Genomic DNA, 16083 nt, shown 5'->3' on the forward strand with positions numbered 1-16083 from the left:
TAATTTCCTTCTATGATGGACTCACTGACTGTGTGGATCAGGGAAATGCGGTAGATATAGTACATCTCAACTTTAGCAAAGCATTTGATAAAGTATCTCATACTGTCCTTATTGAAAAAATTACCAAGTATGGGATTAACAAGGATACGGTTAGGTGGATTCATAACTGCCTTAGTGATCATACTCAAAGAGTGATAAAAAATGGCTGCACATCCAATTAGAAGAGTGTTTGAAGCGAGGTACAACAAGGCTCTGTCCTGGCCTCAGTGTTGTTCAACATTTTTATAAATGATCATGTTATTTCCTAATCTCCTGTTCTTTCACAACATCCTAATAACATAGTCATAGGTAGTGTGGCTGAGCGGTCTATGGCGCTGGATTAAGGCTCCAGTCTCTTTGGGGGTGTGGGTTTGAATCCTGCTGCCAGAAATGCTTTTTTTTTTTTTTTTCAATATAGTCTTCCATGATTTATTTACCATTGTCATTAATCATTTCTCATTGGTAAAGTTATGTCTGTTTTCCTGCCAGTCTGTTTTTGCACTTGAATATCAAAATAATTTATATGGAAATATAACCATAAATATTATCTATTTTAACATTATTTTTATTTAGGACCACAAATGACTGCTACAAAACTATTTCAATTGCATTACCGTGAATTATTTTACTGACTCATCAACTATATTTCTAATTGCTAATATTATGTTTTTTTGCCATTAAAATATGTTTACTGAAATTCTCATTTATACATACTTCACCAGAAATCTTAAAATTGGCAAAAATATGCAATTTTCCCTACTTCTGAGTATTGCCAGTTTGTATTATTGAGATTTGTGAATAAAAAAAATCAACTAATTATAAAGAAAAGAAATTAGCAAAACTGCAGGTCCCACCGAGATTTGAACTCGGATCGCTGGATTCAGAGTCCAGAGTGCTAACCATTACACCATGGAACCATTTCCTTCTCTGTGAGTGGCACCCTAATAACACCCCGGCAGCAGGCGCGCTGTCTGGGTGTTATGTTTGACTCCGATCTCTCCTTCACCTCCCACATACAATCTCTTGCCCGCTCGTGCCACCTACACCTAAAGAACATCTCTAGAATCCGCCCATTCCTCACCATGGAAACAACAAAAACCCTCACTGTCGCCCTGATCCACTCCTGCCTAGACTACTGCAACGCTATATTAATTGGCCTCTCCCTTACTCGACTTTCCCCTCTCCAGTCCATCCTTAATGCAGCAGCCAGGGTCGTCCATCTGGCTAATCGTTACTCGGACGCGTCCGCTTTTCGACAGTCGTTACACTGGTTGCCCATTTATTACAGGATACAATTCAAAGTACTTGTTCTCACCCACAAAGGTCTCCACAGTTCGGCACCCCCTTACATCTCCTCCCTCATTTCTGTCTATCGGCCTAACCGACCGCTGCGCTCTGCAAATGACTTTTGACTAACCTCTGCACTAATCCGTACCTCCCACTCCCAACTCCAAGACTTCTCCCGTGCTGCGCCAATCCTCTGGAATGCTCTACCCCAAGATATTAGGACCATCCACAATTTTCATAGTTTTAGGCGCTCGCTCAAAACACATTTGCTCAGAGCGGCCTATCACATTCAGTAATCAAAGTCATGTTACAGTTATATGAAAAAGTTTGGGCACCCCTTTTAATCATAAACTTAATGTTTTATAAAAATTGTTTTTTTTGCAACAGCTATTTCAGTTTCATATATCTAATAACTGTTGGACACAGTAATGTTTCTGCCTTGGACACAGTAATGTTTCTGCCTTGAAATGAGGTTTATTGTACTAACAGAAAATGTGCAATCTGCGTTCAAACAAAATTAGACAGGTGCATAAGTATGGGCACCCTTATCATTTTCTTGTTTTAAATACTCCTACCTACTTTTTACTGACTTACTAAAGCACTTTTTTTGGTTTTCTAACCTAATTGAGATTTGAACTTCATAGCCAGGTGTATGCAATCATGAGAAAAGCTACTTAAAGTGACCACTTGCAAGTTGTTCTCCTGTTTGAATCTCCTCTGAAGAGTGGCATCATGGGCTACTCAAAACAACTGTGTAATGATCTGAAAACAAAGATTATTCAACATAGTTGTTCAGGGGAAGGATACAAAAAGCTGTCTCAGAGATTTAACCTGTCAATTTCCACTGTGAGGAACATAGTAAGGAAATGGAAGAACACAGGTACAGTTCTTGTTAAGGCCAGAAGTGGCAGGCCAAGAAAAACATCAGAAAGGCAAAGAAGAATGGTGATATCAGTCAAGGACAATCCTCAGACCACCTCCAGAGAGCTGCAGATGGTGTCACTGTGCATCGGTCAACTATACAATGCACTTTGCACAAGGAGAAGCTGTATGGGAGAGTGATGCGAAAGAAGCCGTTTCTGCAAGCATGCCACAAACAGAGTCGGCTGAGGTATGCAAAAGCACATTTGGAGAAGCCAATTTCTTTTTGGAAGAAGGTCCTGTGGACGGATGAAACCAAGATTGAGTTGTTTGGTCATACAAAAAGGCGTTATGCATGGTGGCCAAAAAACACAGCATTCCACTTGCTACCCACAGTAAAATTTGGTGGAGGTTCCATCATGCTTTGGGGCTGTGTGGCCAATGCCGGCACTGGGAATCTTGTTAAAGTTGAGGGATGCATGGATTCCTCTCAGTATCAGTATCAGCAGATTCTTGACAATAATGTTCATGAATCAGTGACAAAGTTGAAGTTACGCAGGGGATGGATCTTTCAGCAAGACAATGATCCAAAACACCGCTCCAAATCTCCTCAGGCATTCATGCAGAGGAACAATGACACTGTTCTGGAATGGCCATCCCAGTCCCCAGACCGGAATATCATTGAACATCTGTGGGATCATTTGAAGAGGGCTGTCCATGCTCGGCGACCATCCAACTTAACTGAACTGGAATTGTTTTGTAAAGAGGAATGGTCAAAAATACCTTCATCCAGGATCCAGGAACTCATTAAAAGCTACAGGAAGCGACTAGAGGCTGTTATTTTGGCAAAAGGAGGATCTACTAAATATTAATGTCACTTTTCTGGTGGGGTGCCCATACTTATGCACCTGTCAAATTATGTTTGAATGCAGATTGCACATTTTCTGTTAGTACAATAAACCTCATTTCAAGGCAGAAACATTACTGTGTCCAACAGTTATTAGATATATGAAACTGAAATAGCTGTTGCAAAAAAAAACAATTTTTATAAAACATTAAGCTTAAGATAAAAAGGGGTGCCCAGACTTTTTCATATAACTGTATGTGTGTGTGTGTGTGTGGCCCATTCACTCTCTCCATCTATCCCCCACCCCCTGAAGATGGCTCGGCCATCATTGTAAATACATCATTGTAAATACACACCTGTACTTTGTATCTCCCCCTCCTCATTGTAGATTGTAAGCTCTCACCAGCAGGAGCGGCTTATTTTGTCTTATTTTGCTTTATTATTGTATTGTTAACGTTGTTACTTATGACTGTTGTGTTTGAAACTGCTAAACTGTAAAGCGCTGCGGAATATGTTGGCGCTATATAAATAAAGATTATTATTATTATTAAGCAGTAAACTTGTGTTACCATATAATCCTTTATATACTTATATCCTATCAATACATTCTTTGTCTTTCTTTTGTTTTGCTAAGACATTTCTTCATATTGTATTTACCTAATCTGCCATCCTGATGATACCATGTTTTTATTGTGCATGTGACATGATAGAGAATTTTGCATCTTCCCTTGTTTGGAATTATTATTATTACTGAGTTTCCTCCTTTTCTCCTGCTCTTTCTGTTTGCTTTTATGGAGTGGCGCCACCTGCTAGTTCCCCATTTATTAATCATTTTTATGGAATATTTGCTTCAGAGCTGTAAGTGTCATTACTATTTGAGCCCTTCTTTGGTTTTCTACTCCTTTGCCAACCGATTGGGAGAAAAGTATCCTTCCACCATTTAGTATCAAAATGTCTTCTGAATAAGTGACCAGTGGAGTTATCACACGATCGCCCGGATGATCTTTCTCCTGTTTCCTCATGCAAAATGTTCTGGTCAACTAATGGGAAAACATCTCCTTATAGAAAAGAGTAGCAAAACTTTTCACCCGCTTGGTCAACTAATGTGATGACATCCCGTTATAAAACAGATTCGAAACTATTTCTTGTGGGTCAAGAAAGCAAAGGATGGCAGAAGTTCAAGGTGACAAAGGAGAGAGTAAGAAACTGATGGAACTTTTGTAACTTTTCTTAATCATCTATCGAACACATGTATTTTTCAATCACTTTGGCCAAGGTGAAATTTTTCGCACGCAGGACAACGCCTTCAGCAAATGAAATATTGTGGAAACACATCAGGTAGTCCGGCCAAGTTTTCCAAGGAGCTGAATTACCATCTGCTGCCAATATCTTTGGGGAGGAAATATACTTGATGAAGATGCGAAATATATCACGAGAGACCACATTGTAGTGTAAAGAGAAAAAAACAAAGTGCAAAATAGTCTCCCGACAGCAGTGGGATTCACACGCTCGCCCCCAAAGAGGCCAGAGCAGAAAGACTTTGCATGGCCGGTTAGCTCAGTTGGTTAGAGCGTGGTGCTAATAACACCAAGGTCACGGCTTCGATCCCGGTATGGGCCAGAGCATTCTTTCTTTCACAACCATAAATAAAGTGCAACAAAACTAATTTTAATAGTTATATTTTATCAACAAATTTTTCAGCACTTTACAATTGAGCGTGACATGTACAGACAATAAAGACATTATAGAATAACACATATCACCAGTTACAGGAGGAGCGAGGGTCCTGCTCACAAGCTACAATCTGTAAGGAAATAAGGGGTCACATTAGGGAGAAAGTGCTGACATGTGTCGTCCGGCCATCAATAGGGCATTTCCAATAATAAATAATAATAATATGGAGAACGATCATTAACCCCTTTCTGACATATGACGTACTATCCCGTCGAGGTGGGGTGGGCCCGTATGACCACTGACGGGATAGTACGTATACGCGAACGGACACGCTCACGGGGGGAGCGTGGCCGATAGCGGCCGGGTGTCAGCTGCCTATCACAGCTGACATCCGGCACTATGTGCCAGGAGTGGTCACGGACCGCCCCAGTGCATTAACCCCCGCCACACCACGATCAAACACGATCGCGGTGTGCCGGCTGTATAGGGAAGAATCGCGCAGGGAGGGGGCTCCCTGCGGGCTTCCCTGAGACCCCAGGAGCAACGCGATGTGATCGCGTTGCTGCGAGGGTCTCCCTACCTCCCTCCCTGCTCCAAGCCTGGATCCAAAATGGCCGCGGCATCCGGGTCCTGCAGGGAGGGAGGTGGCTTCACAGAGCCTGCTCAGAGCAGGCGCTCGGTAAGCCTGCAGTGCTGCAAGTCAGATTTGACAGAGTGCTGTGCAAACTGTCAGATCAGCGATCTGTGATGTCCCCCCCTGGGACAAAGTTAAAAAGTAAAAAAAAAAATTCCACATGTGTAAAAAAAAAAAAAAAATACCTAAATAAAGAAAAAAAAATATTATTCCCATAAATACATTTCTTTATCTAAATAAAAAAACAAACAATATAAATACACATATTTAGTATCGCCGCGTCCGTAACGACCCAACCTATAAAACTGTCCCACTAGTTAACCCCTTCAGTAAACACCGTAAGAAAAAAAAAACGAGGCAAAAAACAACGCTTTATTATCATACTGCTGAACAAAAAGTGGAATAACACGCGATCAAAAAAACAGATATAAATAACCATGGTACTGCTGAAAACGGCATCTTGTCCCGCAAAAAACGAGCCATGACACAGCATCATCAGCAAAAAAATAAAAAAGTAATAGTCCTGAGAATAAAGCGATGCCAAAAAAATTATTTTTTCTATAAAATAGTTTTTATCGTATAAAAGTGCCAAAACATACAAAAATGATATAAATGAGGTATCGCTGTAATCGTACTGACCCGAAGAATTAAACTGCTTTATCAATTTTACCAAACGCGGAACGGTATAAACGCCTCCCCCCAAAAGAAATTCATGAATAGCTGGTTCTTGGTCATTCTGCCTCACAAAAATCGGAATAAAAAGCGATCAAAAAATTTCACGTGCCCAAAAATGTTACCAATAAAAACGTTAACTCGTCCCGCAAAAATCAAGACCTCACAAGACTCTGTAGACTTAAATATGGAAAAATTATAGCTCTCAAATTGTGGTAACGCAGAAAATATTTTTTGCAATAAAAAGCGTCTTTCAGTGTGTGACAGCTGCCAATCATAAAAATCCGGTAAAAAACCCGCTATAAAAGTAAATCAAACCCCCCTTCATCACCCCCTTAGTTAGGGAAAAATTAAACAATTAAAAAAATTTATTTATTTCCATTTTCCCATTAGGGTTAGGGCTAGGGTTAGGGCTAGGGTTAGGCTTAGGGCTAGGGTTAGGGCTAGGGTTAGGGTTGGGGCTAGGGTTGGGGCTAAAGTTAGGGTTAGGGTTGGGGCTAAAGTTAGGGTTAGGGTTGGGGCTAAATTTAGGGTTTGGATTACATTTACAGTTGGGAATAGGGTTGGGATTAGGGTTAGGGGTGTGTCAGGGTTAGGGGTGTGATTAGGGTTACCGTTGGGATTAGGGTTAGGGGTGTGTTTGGATTAGGGTTTCAGTTATAATTGGGGGGTTTCCACTGTTTAGGCACATCAGGGGCTCTCCAAACGCGACATGGCGTCCGATCTCAATTCCAGCCAATTCTGCGTTGAAAAAGTAAAACAGTGCTCCTTCCCTTCCGAGCTCTCCCGTGTGCCCAAACAGGGGTTTACCCCAATATATGGTGTATCAGCCTACTCAGGACAAATTGGACAACAACATTTGGGGTCCAATTTCTCCTGTTACTCTTGGGAAAATACAAAACTGGGGGCTAAAAAATAATTTTTGTGAGGAAAAAAATATTTTTTATTTTCACGGCTCTGGGTTATAAACTTTAGTGAAATACTTGGGGGTTCAAAGTTTTCACAACACATCTAGGTAAGTTCCTTGGGGGGTTGATTTTCCAATATGGGGTCACTTGTGGGGGTTGTTTTACTGTTTAGGTACATTAGGGGCTCTGCAAACGCAATGTGATACATGCAGACCAATCCATCTAAGTCTGCATTCCAAATGATGCTCTTTCCCTTCTGAGCTCTCCCGTGTGCTCAAACGGTGGTTCCCCCCACATATTGGGTATCAGCGTACTCAGGACAAATTGGACAATAACATTTAGCATCCAATTTCTCCTGTTACCCTTGGGAAAATACAAAACTGCGGGCTAAAAAATAATTTTGGGGGAATTTTTTTTTTTTATTTTCACGGCTCTGCGTTATAAACTGTAGTGAAACACTTGGGGGTTCCAAGTTCTCACAACACATCAAGATGAGTTCTTTGGGGGGTCTAGTTTCCAATATAGGGTCACTTGTGGGGGGTTTCTACTGTTTAGGTACATTAGGGGCTCTGTAAACGCAATGTGACGCCTGCAGACCAATCCATCTAAGTCTGCATTCCAAATGATGCTCTTTCCCTTCTGAGCCCTCCCATGTGCCCAAACGGTGGGTCCCCCCACATATTGGGTATCAGCGTACTTAGGACAAATTGGACAACAACATTTAGGGTCCAATTTCTCCTGTGACCCTTGGAAAAATACAAAACTGGGGGCTAAAAAATAATTTTGTGTAAAAAAATTATTTTTTTATTTGCACGGTTCTGCGTTATAAACTGTAGTGAAACACTTGGGGGTTCAAAGCTCTCACAACACATCTAGATAAGTTCCTTAGGGGGTCTACTTTCCAAAATGGTGTCACTTGTGGGGGGTTTCTACTGTTTAGGTACATTAGGGGCTCTGCAAACGCAATGTGACGCCTGCAGACCATTCCATCTAAGTCTGCATTCCAAATGGCACTCCTTCCGAGCCCTCCCATGCGCCCAAACGGTGGTCCCCCCACATATGGGGTATCAGCATACTCAGGACAAATTGTCCAACTTTTGGGGTCCAATTTATTCTCTTACCCTTGGGAAAATAAGAAATTGGGGGCGAAAATATAATTTTTGTGAAAAAAACTATTTTTTATTTTTACGGTTCTGCATTATAAACTTCTGTGAAGCACTTGGTGGGTCAAAGTGCTCACCACACCTCTAGATAAGTTCCTTTGGGGGTCTACTTTCCAAAATGGTGTCAATTGTGGGGGGTTTCAATGTTTAGGCACATCAGTGGCTCTCCAAACGCAACATGGCGTCCCATCTCAATTCCTGTTAATTTTGCATTGAAAAGTCAAACGGCGCTCCTTCCCTTCCGAGCTCTGCCATGCGCCCAAACAGTGGTTTACCCCCATGTATGGGGTATCAGTGTACTCAGAACAAATTGTACAACAACTTTTGGGGCCCAATTTCTTCTCTTACCCTTGGGAAAATAAAAAATTGTGGGCGAAAATATAATTTTTGTTTAAAAATATGATTTTTTATTTTTACGGTTCTGCATTATAAACTTCTGTGAAGCACTTGGTGGGTCAAAGTGCTCAACACACCTCTAGATAAGTTCCTTAGGGGGTCTACTTTCCAAAATGGTGTCACTTGTGGGGGGTTTCAATGTTTAGGCACATCAGTGGCTCTCCAAACGCAACATGGCATCCCATCTCAATTCCTGTCAATTTTGCATTGAAAAGTCAAATGGCGCTCCTTCGCTTCCGAGCTCTGTCATGTGCCCAAACAGTGGTTTACCCCCACATATGGGGTATCAGCGTACTCAGGACAAATTGTACAAAAACTTTGGGGTCCATTTTCTCCTGTTACACTTGGTAAAATAAAACAAATTGGAGCTGAAGTAGATTTTTTGTGAAAAAAAGTTAAATGTTCATTTTTATTTAAACATTCCAAAAATTCCTGTGAAACATCTGAAGGGTTAAAAAACTTCTTAAATGTGGTTTTGAGCACCTTGAGATGTGCAGTTCTTAGAATGGTGTCACACTTGGTTATTTTCTATCATATAGACCCCTCAAAATGACTTCAAATGAGATGTGGTCCCTAAAAAAATGGTGTTGTAAAAATGAGAAATTGCTGGTCAACTTTTAACCCTTATAACTCCCTAACAAAAAAAATGTTGGTTCCAAAATTGTGCTGATGTAAAGTAGACATGTGGGAAATGTTACTTATTAAGTATTTTGTGTGACATATATCTGTGATTTAATTGCATAAAAATTCAAATTTGGAAAATTGTGCAATTTTCAAAATTTTCACCAAATTTCCCTTTTTTCACATATAAACGCAAGTACTATCAAAGAAATATTACCACTGTCATGAAGTACAATATGTCACGAGAAAACAATGTCAGAATCACCGGGATCCGTTGAAGCGTTCCAGAGTTATTACCTCATAAAGGGACAGTGGTCAGAATTATAAAAATTGGCCTGGTCATTAACGTGCAAACCACCCTTGGGGGTAAAGGGGTTAATATGAAGGTTCTGTGCACAGGAGCCGGCGGTTACATACAGCAGGACTCTCACTCATGGTGTTTAACTCATTATTTTATGCAGTTTTTAATTGTGTAAAAAACTGCAAAATTCCTAAAATAAACATGATAAACTTCAGCGCAGGGATAGGAGTTATCTCCTTGTCAGATGGCACAACAGCTCATGACGTGGCACAGGTAGCGTGGCCGAGCGGTCTAAGGCGCTGGATTAAGGCTCCAGTCTCTTCGGGGGCGTGGGTTCGAATCCCACCGCTGCCAGCAAGCTCTTTTGGCTTCCAGATATTTGTTCAGTCTCCCATGATTTATTTTCCGTCGTCATCAATAATTTCTCATTGGTAATGTTATGTGTGTTTTCCTGCCAGTCTGTTTTTGCACTTGAATATCAAAATTAATTATATGGCAAAATAAAGCTAAATATTATCTATTTTAACATTATTTCCTATTTTCATTTAGGACCACAAATGACTGCTACAAAACTATTTCAATTGCATTACCGTGAATTATTTTACTGACTCATCAACTATATTTCTAATTGCTGATTTTGTTTTTTTTTGCCATTAAAATATATTTACTGAAATTCTCATTTATACATATTTCACCAGAAATCTTAAAAGTGGCAAAATGATGCAATTTTCCCTACTTCTGAGCATTGCTAGTTTGTATTATTGAGGTTTGTGAATTAAAAAAAATCACCAAAATATAAAGTTAAGAAATTCGCAAAATCCCACCGAGATTTGAACTCGGATCGCTGGATTCAGAGTCCAGAGTGCTAACCATTACACCATGGAACCAACTGATGTTCCCAATCACTGACCTTCTTCATGATGCTATTGACATATCGTCCTGTCCACAGGTATGTAGTGTGATAAGAAATTCACATATATCAATATTTGCATCTATACTTATTTATGTATTTTTCTTGTATTTTCACTACTTTTCATTATTTTATGTATTTACATATTTTGATCTACATTATTGTTTTCTGATTCCGCACTCTTTAACAATTTATTTTTACTTTGTTTTCATATCTTTTGATATATTCACATGCATTCATATTTTATTATAATTATCATATGTTAATTTAGAATGATTTTCTTTCTCACATTCAGTCATATGATTTTTACTTTAGGTTTCACGTTCCTCAGCATTTTCATTGTTTATAATTGGTCAGCTGTGCACATATAGAGTCTCCTCTGCAGGTTTGATACAACCCTCACGTGCATGGATCGTGCTTGAACGCGCGTCGGGGTTTGGCACCGCATCCTGCAGGCTGTAATGTCTATTCTGTTACTCTGATTTTCATCTCAGCACTTTCTTATTCATTTACTTGGCTGTCTCCGCTGTTTCGGGCTCGGTCTGTCATACAACATATTGTAAGCAGTAGGCTTGTGTTACCATGTAAGCCTTTACATACTTTTATCCTGTTAATAAATTATTTGTGTTTTTTTTATTTTGATAAGAAATTGTTTCATATTGTATTTATGTAATCTGCCATCCTAATGGTTTCATGTTTTTATTGTACATGTGACATGATAGTGAATTTTGCTTCTTACTTCCCTTGCTTGGAATTATTATAATTACTGAGTTTCCTCTTTATCTCCTGCTCTTTCTGTTTGTTTTTTGTTGTGGTGTGGCGCCACCTGCTGGTTCCCCATTTGTTAATCATTTTTATGTAATATTTTATTAAGAACTTTGAATGCCATTATGTTTGAGCCCTTCTTTGATTTTCTGGTCTTTTGCCACACCGACAGGGAGAAAAGTATCCTTCCACAGATTAGTACCAAAATATTATCTGAATCAGTGACCAATGGAGTTATCACATAATCCCCCAGATGATCTTTCTTCTGTTTCATTATCCAAAGTGTTTTGGTTAATTAATGTGATGACATCTCGAAATAGAAAAGAGTAGAAAAAGTTTTCATTGAGTCAAGAAGGCAAAGGATGAGAGAAGATCAAGGACACAAAGGAGAGAATAAGAATGTGGTGAAATCTTCTGTATTTTTTCTTAATCATCTATTGACCACATATATTTTTCAATCACATTAGCCAAGGTGCAATTTTTCCACCGATCGGACAATTCCTTCAGCAAATCAAATACTGTTGAGAAATATCAGGTAGAGCGGTTGGACGTTCAAAGGTGCTGACTTACAATCTGCTGCCAACTGATGTTTTTTGGGGGAAATGTACTTCATGAGGCTAAATATATGACGACAGACCATGTTGTACTGTAGAAAAAGAAAGCAGCCCACCATAAAGTCTCCTGACAGCACTGGGAATCAAACCCACGGCCCCAAAGAGACTGGAATAGTCAAACATCAGTTGGCCGGTTAGCTCAGTTGGTTAGAGCGTGGTGCTAATAACGCCAAGGTCGCGGGTTCGATCCCCGTACGGGCCAGGTGACTTTTGTTTACCAAAACAAATAAAGTGTAATTATTTTTATTATTAATATAACATCAACAAATTCTGCAGCACTCTACAATTGAGCGTGACATGTACAGAGAATAAAGGCATTAGAGAGTGACACAGATCAACAGTTACAGGAGGAGCGAGGGTCCTGCTCACAAGCTACAATCTGTAAGGAAATAGGGGGTCACATTAGGGAGAAAGTGCTGTCATGTGTCGTCCGGCCATCATCAGGGCATTTCAAATAATAAATAATAATAATACGGAGAACGATCAGTAATATGAAGGTTCTGGGCGCAGGGGCCGGCGGTTACATACAGCTGGACTCTCACTCATGGTGTTTAACTCATTATTTTATGCAGTTTTTAATTGTGTAAAAAAAACTCTGCAAAATTCCTGAAATAATTAACTTGATGCAGATTTGAAGGAAAGGAATGATTCATTAATTCAAATCAACAAATGCGCGAGAAGTAGGAAATCTCAATTACATTGCTGATACTGGAAAAAGGCAGGAAAAGGAAAAAGTCCCAAATAGGAAAACTGCACGAGTGGTGATGTGAGCGTGTGGAGCGGAGTCCTGACGGTGAGGACATTACACGCTTTGAGGATTTGCCAACATACAGGGCTGAATTCCATAATTGATAAATATGAGCGCAGGGATAGGAGTTCTCTCCTTGTCAGGCGGCACAATGACTTATGTCCCAGTACAGGTAGCGTGGCCGAGCGGTCTAAGGCGCTGGATTAAGACTCCAGTCTCTTCGGGGGTGTGGGTTTGAATCCCACCGCTGCCAACAAGCTCTTTTGCCTTCCAGATATTTGTTCAGTCTCCCGTGATTTATTTTCCGTCGTCATCAATAATTTCTAATCTGTAACATTATGTGTGTTTTCCTGCCAGTCTATCTTTGCACTTGAATATCAAAATTATTTATATGGATATATAAATCTAAATATTATCTATTTTAACATTATTTCCTTTTTTTATTTAGGACCACAAATGACTGCTACAAAACTATTTCAGTTGCATTCCCGTGAATTATTTTACTGACTCATCAACTATATTTCTAATTGCTGATTTTATGTTTTTTTTTGCCATTAAAATATATTTACTGAAATTCTCATTTATACATATTTCACCAGAAATCTTAAAAGTGGCAAAATGATGCAATTTTCCCTACTTCTGAGCATTGCTAGTTTGTATTATTGAGGTTTGTGAATAAAATAAATCACCAAAATATAAAGTTAAGAAATTTGCAAAACTTTAGGTCCCACCGAGATTTGAACTCGGATCGCTGGATTCAGAGTCCAGAGTGCTAACCATTACACCATGGAACCAGCTATGTGACTCTGTTCACGATGATATTTATATGTGGTCGGGTCCACATGTATGTACTGTGATATGAAATTCATATATATCAATATTTGCATCTATACTTATTTATATATTTTTCTTGTGTTTTCGCTATTTTTCATTATTTTATGTATTTACATATTTTGCTCTACATTAATGTTTTGTGATTCTGCACTCCTTAACATTTTGTTTCTACTTTGTTTTCATATCTTTTGATATATTCACATGCATTCATATTTTATTATATTTATCATAAGTTAATTTAGATTGATTTTCTTTCTCACATTCAGTCATATGATTTTTCCTTTAGGCTTCACGTTCCTCAGCATTTTCATTGTTTATAATTGGTCAGCTGTGCACATATAGAGTCTCCTCTGCAGGTTTGATACAACCCTCACGTGTATGCATTGTGCTTGAACGCGCGTCGGGGTTTGGCACCGCATCCTGCAGGCTGTAATGTCTATTCTGTTAGGCTACTTTCACACTAGCGTCGTAGTCGCAGTGCGTCGGGCCAACGTACCGATGCATACTGTGGAAGTGCCGCACAACGGGGGCAGCGGATGCATTTTTCCAGCACATCCGCTGCCCCATTTTGAGTTGCGGGGAGGTGGGGGCGGAGTTCCGGCCGCAAATGCACGGTCAGAAATGTCGGACATGACCCTCAAAAAAAGCAATGTTTTTTTTGTTCGGACGGTCCGCCACAACACGACGCAACTGTCGCACGATGGTTGCGACGTGTGGCAATGCGCCGCAATGCGTCATTAATGTTAGTCAATGGGGAAAAAACGCATCCTGGAGACAACTTTGCAGGATACGTTTTTTACCCAAAATGACGCATTGTCATGTATCCCAAACGACGCTAGTGTGAAAGTAGCCTTAGAGTCTCCTCTGCAGGTTTGATACAACCCTCACGTGTATGCATTGCGCTTGAACGCGCGTCGGGGTTTGGCACCGCATCCTGCAGGCTGTAATGTCTATTCTGTTACTCTGATTTTCATCTCAGCACTTTCTTATTCATTTACTTGGCTGTCTCCACTGTTTCGGTCTCGGTCTGTCATACAACATATCGCAAGCAGTAGGCTTGTGTTACCATATAACCCTTTGCATACTTTTATCCTGTTAATATATTCTTTGTGTTTTTTTATTTTGATAAGACATTGTTTTATATTGTATTTACATTATCTGCCGTCCTAATGGTTTCAGGTTTTTATTGCACATGTGACATGCTGTTGAATTTGGCTTCTTACTTCCTTGTGTGGAATTATTATTATTACCGAGTTTCCTCCTTATCTCCTGCTCTTTCTGTTTGTTTTTGTGGTGTGGCGCCACCTGCTGGTTCCCCATTTGTTAATCATTTTTATGTAATATTTTATTAAGAACTTTAAATGCCATTATGTTTGAGCCCTTCTTTGATTTTCTGGTCTTTGTATCCTTCCACAGATTAGTATCAAAATATTATCTGAATCAGTGACCAATGGAGTTATCAAATAATCCCCCAGATGATCTTTCTCCTGTTTCATTATCCAAACTGTTTTGGTCAATTAGGGTACGTTCACACACACGACTTTTTTGCTGCGTATTTTTGCTGCTTTTTTTATGCTAATTTTCAGCTGCTTTTTACAGTACCAGCAAAGCCTGTGAGATTTCATAAATCTCATGCCCACACATTGGGTTTTTGTTTGATCAGTATTTTCTGCTTTGCTGCGTTTTTTGGACACAGGGCATGTCACTTCTTTCAGCGTTTTTGCTGCGTTTTTGCAGCGTTTTTTCACCCATTGACTTGAATGGGTGATGGAAAAAACGCTACAAAAACGCAGCAAAAACGCATGTAGCATCATGGCCAGCAGGAAGTGATGTCACAGCCAAGAGATTAGGGGTGTGGTTAGTGAGGTGTCCATAGTGACAGTGAGCTATTGTGAGGTGTCCTGTCCAACTGATCTTTTTGGGGGGGAAATGTACTTCATGAGGCTAAATATATGACGACAGACCATGTTGTACTGTAGAAGAAAAAATAAAGTCTCCTGACAGTACTGGGAATCAAACCCACGACCCCAAAGAGACTGGAATAATCAAACATTGAACGGCCGGTTAGCTCAGTTGGTTAGAGCGTGGTGCTAATAACGCCAAGGTCGCGGGTTCGATCCCCGTACGGGCCAGGTGACTTTTGTTTACCAACATAAATAAAGTGTAATTATTTTTTATTATTTATATAGCATCAAAAAATTCTGGAGCACTTTACAATTGAGCGTGACATGTACAGAGAATAAAGGCATTACAGAGTGACACAAATCACCAGTTACAGGAGGAGCGAGGGTCCTGCTCAAAAACTACAATCTGTAAGGAAATAGGGGGGACACATTAGGGAGAAAGTGCTGACATGTGTCGTCCGGCCATCATCAGGGCATTTCAAATAATAAATAATAATACGGAGAACGATCATTAATATGAAGGTTCTGGGCGCAGGTGCCGGCGGTTACATACAGCAGGACTCTCACTCATGGTGGTTAACTCATTATTTATGCAGTTTTTAATTATGTAAAAACATTCTGCAAAATTCCTGAAGTAATTAACTGGATACCAATTCAATCCGGTAGCGTGGCCGAGCGGTCTAAGGCGCTGGATTAAGGCTCCAGTCTCTTCGGGGGCGTGGGTTCGAATCCCACCGCTGCCAAAATGCTTTTTATCCAATATAGTCTCCCGTGATTTATTTAACATTGTCATTAATCCTTATGTGTGTTTTCCCGCCAGTCTTGTTTCTCACTTAAAAAATAAATATCATCTATTTTCACATTATAATTTATTTTTTATTTTTATTTTATGACCGCAAAGGAAG

The 16083-nt window shown here is 39.8% G+C and overlaps 7 non-coding genes across 7 annotated transcripts; 4 read left to right on the forward strand and 3 right to left on the reverse strand.

The window, feature by feature from the left end:
• Positions 1–884: 884 nt before the first annotated feature.
• On the reverse strand, positions 885–956 carry TRNAQ-CUG (transfer RNA glutamine (anticodon CUG)). The gene has a single exon. It is a non-coding gene; the product is annotated as a tRNA-Gln (tRNA).
• Positions 957–9675: 8719 nt separating this feature from the next.
• Positions 9676–9757, forward strand: TRNAL-AAG (transfer RNA leucine (anticodon AAG)). The gene has a single exon. It is a non-coding gene; the product is annotated as a tRNA-Leu (tRNA).
• A 461-nt stretch (positions 9758–10218) lies between these two features.
• Positions 10219–10290, reverse strand: TRNAQ-CUG (transfer RNA glutamine (anticodon CUG)). Its single transcript has one exon. It is a non-coding gene; the product is annotated as a tRNA-Gln (tRNA).
• A 1530-nt stretch (positions 10291–11820) lies between these two features.
• On the forward strand, positions 11821–11894 carry TRNAI-AAU (transfer RNA isoleucine (anticodon AAU)). The gene has a single exon. It is a non-coding gene; the product is annotated as a tRNA-Ile (tRNA).
• Positions 11895–13162: 1268 nt separating this feature from the next.
• TRNAQ-CUG (transfer RNA glutamine (anticodon CUG)) lies at positions 13163–13234 on the reverse strand. Its single transcript has one exon. It is a non-coding gene; the product is annotated as a tRNA-Gln (tRNA).
• A 2098-nt stretch (positions 13235–15332) lies between these two features.
• TRNAI-AAU (transfer RNA isoleucine (anticodon AAU)) lies at positions 15333–15406 on the forward strand. Its single transcript has one exon. It is a non-coding gene; the product is annotated as a tRNA-Ile (tRNA).
• A 433-nt stretch (positions 15407–15839) lies between these two features.
• TRNAL-AAG (transfer RNA leucine (anticodon AAG)) lies at positions 15840–15921 on the forward strand. Its single transcript has one exon. It is a non-coding gene; the product is annotated as a tRNA-Leu (tRNA).
• The last annotated feature ends 162 nt before the right edge of the window (positions 15922–16083 follow it).

The sequence above is a fragment of the Ranitomeya imitator genome, chromosome 4 (genome assembly GCF_032444005.1).
Source record: "Ranitomeya imitator isolate aRanImi1 chromosome 4, aRanImi1.pri, whole genome shotgun sequence".
NCBI classification, from domain to species: Eukaryota; Metazoa; Chordata; class Amphibia; order Anura; family Dendrobatidae; genus Ranitomeya; species Ranitomeya imitator.